At 39.8% G+C, this 5316-nt stretch overlaps 2 long non-coding RNA genes across 2 annotated transcripts; one reads left to right on the top strand and one right to left on the bottom strand.

Annotated features, from left to right (window-relative positions):
• The first annotated feature begins 1595 nt into the window (after positions 1-1595).
• Positions 1596-2808, top strand: LOC121714253. Its single transcript, XR_006033063.1, has 2 exons — positions 1596-1696; positions 2514-2808. It is a non-coding gene; the product is annotated as an uncharacterized LOC121714253 (long non-coding RNA).
• Positions 2809-2854: 46 nt separating this feature from the next.
• Positions 2855-4738, bottom strand: LOC121714247. The gene is made up of 3 exons (XR_006033054.1): positions 4488-4738; positions 3770-3884; positions 2855-3125 (listed from the first exon to the last, which is right to left on the bottom strand). It is a non-coding gene; the product is annotated as an uncharacterized LOC121714247 (long non-coding RNA).
• Between the last annotated feature and the right edge of the window lie 578 nt (positions 4739-5316).

The raw sequence follows: 5316 nt of genomic DNA, 5'->3' as shown, positions 1-5316 counted from the left end.
CAGGCCCCCATGCCCATGGTGTATCCGAAATGCTTGTATCAATACTCATACTTTTCCTGAAGAATTCTGTTTGGGTACCTAAAGTAAATAAATGTGTATTACAGTCAAGTTACAAGATACTAATAGTACACAGGACATTCACTCTCACACAAAACTGTACTGGCACAATGGAAACAAAAATATTTTAGTGACTGTGGTAAGGTGTATGATGTACCAAGTAGCACACCCACAAGAAGACATTCGGTAATATCAATTCTATCTGTTATGCAATTCATGGGTTTCATCAGGTCCATTTACACAGGTGTATTAATCAAGCACCATGCAGTCTACATTCATAATCGAGGTGCTTGATTTTATACACCTGTGGAAAGTGACCTGAAGAAACTCATGAATTGACTTTCCCAAACATTGACGAGCACATAAAAACCTGTATTAGCCTACTAGAAAAAGACTTCTAGAAACTAACTAGCACAACAATAAAAGTTAGATCACAAACCTTTGCTTCTAACGTGATGACCTAATGTAGGCTAGAAAGCTGTGTAGCCTGACATGAGGATGTGCTCTGGAAGACATACAAAACACTAAGTAAACAGCAAGTAATCAAACAAAACATCATTGTAGGCCTACAAAGGTCAATGTAATAATGGCAAGAAGACATAAATTAGACTGAAGTGTAAATACCTGAGCTCTAGTGATAGCAACTTAGCCTAATAGTGCACGGGTATTGTGTTTTTGATTTTCCCCGTTTAGACTAGAACAATACCCATACTTAGTTGAGCATAAGATATTGTTGCTAATATTATCATTTGTGGTTTAACACTTAGGTTAGAAGATTATAGGTTCAACAAGCTAAATCTCTGGGTAGTGTGGTCAGTTTCTTATGAGTGTAGCTACACCAGGCACGTAACTGAAGCATTCCGTTCGCGTTATGTACTGCAACAATTAGCTTCCAATAGGCCTAATCAATGGAAGTAGCTACACCTGGCGTGTTAGTGGCCTGTAGGCTGCGTTCGGGAAAATAGACCATTCCTCTAATGGATTTTACCAGAGCCCTTCCTATTAGGCATTCTCTGATTTTACACGTCGCGAACAGAACACTTCAGTTACGTGCCTGGTGTAGCTTCCTGTAATATAGGCTAGCCTAAGCCTAGCTTGTACCCTTTTCATGCATGCTAACGTGAAGAATATGAACATGCTATTTTGTAACAGACGTTAGGTGGAAAAGTTTGTGTGTACTTACAGCCTGTGAGCTGGTGGTCGATCATCATGAAGGTACAGAACCAGGTTTTCAGAACATCGATGCAAAACCACTTTCTAACTGTAGGCAGTGAGTGTGGTCGAAATGATTGGAACCCAGAACTAATGTTGCACTACTTCGGTGGTGGTGTTCCAACGATAAATCCGAACCATTTCTTCCTCAACTTATGTTTCTAAGGCAAGACCATAGACTGTAAAAAATATGGACAAAGCGTCTGTGACGTCACCCATAGATTTTCTGAAGAACGGTTATGAAGCCGTTTATGGGGGGTATGGGCGCCGCCATCTTGGAAAACCTTGGGAAATCCTAACCCCGCCCACCTCCTGAGCAAGCCGGTGAACCCGCCTTGTCGTCAGCCGAGCAGCCTCAGCTAAGCTATCTGTAACGTTAGGCCTACAAGATGGACTGGCACAGACGTTGCTGAAACATAATTTGCTGGTAAGTTTGATCTGCTAACGTGAAGTTCATGTATGTTTCTTAATGCCATATTCAGACACTTTTTAATTTTGTATGCTGAAAGGTATTCGGGTGAACGGTAGTTGAGAATGAAGAGTTGAGTTTGCAGATTCTAGCTTCTAGGTAAAATAAACTAACGTTAGCTATCCCTCCCTTGCTGAAGTTACGGTAAAATAACGTAGAGTAATTTAGCAGTTTAGCGTTACAGGTTCAGCAACTCATACTGACAAAAATGTATCTTTGCCTTTATTGTTTTGTGATTAACGTTAGCATCTCATATCCTCAGTGGCAGCCATCATTGTAACGTTAATTAATTTACGATAACATCAACCAGCTCGCTGTATTCTGTCAACGTGTGGTGTGAATTGATAACAAAATCGTAGTAGGGTATTAGTTAACTTGTACATCATGAATTCATTTTGATTAACTCTTAATATCACGTTTTGAAATCGCTATATTGCTCTAAAGTTGTCAGTGGTAGCTTGGTCTAAGATGACATTGAAATTTCTCATCGGTGGCCATTTCACGATCCAGCGTTCATGTTCGGTTAGCTTGCCTTATTTCCCCTTCTTGTCAGGCTATTATCAAAACGTTAAATCCAGTTACAGTGTCCGGTGTTTGGCATAACAATGCCAATATTAGTGTAGTTTGTCACTGAAGACCCATTTCAAATCGCTCAATAGTACTACAGCATTGTACAATAACTGTACTTTTGTTGATTACAACAAGTAGTGTTGGTTTGCATTATCTTGTAAGATATATAGGTACTAATGAAAAGTTTACCTTTCTATTTTGGCAGTTCGCCATGGGGAGGAGGCGGCAAGGAGGTCCATGGGCTCTAACCTGGGACTAGAGGTCCAGGTGAAGTGGTTTGGCTGGGGTGTGGTGACCTTGAACCCATTGAGACTATACAGTACATTTCACTTTATGTCTATTGATGGACTGTTACACCTACCCTTTACTTATGCCAAACCCATTTCTGTTCTTTAAATATCAGAAAGCAAACTTACTGTTGATGGCACTGAACTTGCACTTGGAAATGTTTATGGAACTTTTCTGAACTGTGAATTACATTAAAACTCATGCCAAACCAATTTGCCTGTGCTTTCAAAAACATGTATACAAATCCGTCAGCTTCAGTCAGTAGGTTGAATTGAAGACCCAGATGCAGAAGTAAAGGTGATTTTTTTACTTGTATATCTTGAGCATTACAGGTAACCACTAAATTTGTGAAACTAAAATAACAAAAACTAATATGTACTAAGCTAGTACATAGTCAATACATATTAGATCACTTTAAAGACACAGATGCAAATGCTGTAAATAAAGGTGAACAAAGTCCTTGAAACCCGAAGATGCCACTGCTCAATGACTTCTGCCCCATCTGGTAGGATTTCAAAATGTTCCAGATCTGAAAACAGAAATATTGGTATATGTCACATCCTTGAACTTACTGTAAACTATGAACAAGTGCTCACAAATTAAGCTAAAAATATATGACAACAACGAAGTAAGATTTGCAGACTCACTCCCAATATTTATAATGAACAACTCACAGAACACTTAGCTGAATGGGGACAGGACACGCGTATTCAACTATTGCACATGCCCTGTTTATGCGGGCAATAAGCAAAAACAAATGTGGTGTATTTAAAGTAATGTAGAATAAATATTTCTTGTATTTTTGTGTTTTCAGTGAAACAGTGTAAGCTCATATCTACATCCTATTGAGGTAGTTATTAACAGTTAGGCCAAGGTCCAGTCAAACAATAGCCAGCCACTGGTGCCATATTGTTTAATTATGCAATCTGTGTCCAACCAAAACCTGCTGATTTGAAGGCATAATGCAACTACTTTCTGTGTGTGACTTATCAAAAGATGCTAATGATAAATTATTTTGATAGTTATTGCACAGATGTGCCCTGGACTGCTCAAAATAAAAGGCCACTCTAAATGTCTGAAATGCATTCATGTTTGTTCAGTATATGGTAACGATGTCTGGAATATACAACCAGTAGGTTGCTCCAATTAAATGTATGAAAAATGTCAAAGTACCATGGAATCAGTGCTGAAGTGATGCTTCTGAGTGTCGACTGCACAGACGAGAATTGAAGTTAGGAGTCCAGAGCCCTCTCCAGCACCCAGCCTGTCTGGATTACCTACAGGGAAACTTTGCATAGACAAGAAGTGTTCGTTCAAATTTGTGTTTAACAAATAAATGGCATCAATAAGAGTTTCAAACGTCAGTTATAACTATCGCTTGTTATCACAGCTCCATGTTCAAAGTATACGGTCAATGGTTCATAGCGGTTCACAATTTTGCCTCAGCTAGCCGACAACAAGCCTTTTAATGCTTCGGCTGAAGTTTTTTTTATCTTAAACGTGACGACCCAAAGACTGTATAAATTGTCAATGGACTAAGCATTCCCACAGAGCGTATTTACAAAAGGTTTTTTGACGAGAACATGCTTTGTTGCCCCAGTATGTTTGTGAACTAACGTTAACTTTAGAGCTGTCTGTTCATTGACTCACACCTGGCTAGTATGACCAACGTTAAGCTAACTCATAACGGGAGCACAATGGTTTTCACTAACGTTAACTTTATTCAAGTTAACTAAATGTATGTGTGTGCTTCTGCCATTCGGTCATCATTTTCGACATTAACTTATTTGAGGCGATACGACGCTAACGTAGCCTAACGTTAGTGCCCACTCGATGCTAAATAATGCTAACATCTAGTGCTACGTGAAATAGTGGAATGAATGTCACTTACCTGAAAAAACTGGAACGAAGTCTTCTGAAAGTGTCGGTTAGTAGGCTTCAATTAATAGCTTAGCAAACCATTTTATGTCAGCTTTTTGAATAAAGATGTTCAGAAAGGATGTGGTAACTTTGTGTATAATCATGGCTGAGACGTCAAAGTTTCAGGGTTTCCACTCAGCTGGCAACGTCTGCTGCTGTATGCCTCGACGTCAGCCGTCAATCAAGCCGACCACGCCCTTAATTATTCATATATTTTATATCTAAATGTGATCTAAACTAATGGGTTAGAAAAAAATTCACCCCCCTCACAGTTGTCAGGCACTGGGAAACTACCGAAAAGTACAATAAAAGTCCATGGGACCAGGCTTTAAAAACATGTATTTACGCTGTGAAAACGGACATTTTAACATGGGAGTCTATGGACATTTGCTCGCTTTTGGGACCAGTCCCTAGCGGATTTTCGATGTATTGCAGTTTTTCGAACTTCCGGGTAGGCTTCATTGTTCAGATTAGAATGTTGCCGCTTGGGCAAGACATGCAACATTGATGTGTTATTGCCACAAATAACACAGGCACGATTTTTTTCCGCCATGTTAGCAACTTGCTGTTAGCTCCTACTAGCTGCAGAGAGACAATCCCCTAGCCGCAAAAAATCTTCCAGTCTTCCTGTAGGCGGTCACAAGCCAAGGTGGGCGAGGCCATGAATAATCAGTTTCCCTTCGGCCTCATTGGTAAGGGCTCTTTCTGATTCGCTTGTTTTTCCGTGTATTTTCTTTCATTGGCTAATGCGGGCAATGGGGGTAGAAGATCATTTTCACGTGCACCATGCATATGCAACT

The sequence above is a fragment of the Alosa sapidissima genome, chromosome 7, assembly GCF_018492685.1.
Source record: "Alosa sapidissima isolate fAloSap1 chromosome 7, fAloSap1.pri, whole genome shotgun sequence".
Classification (NCBI taxonomy): Eukaryota; Metazoa; Chordata; class Actinopteri; order Clupeiformes; family Clupeidae; genus Alosa; species Alosa sapidissima.
This window is presented reverse-complemented; position numbering and strand designations above follow the sequence as displayed.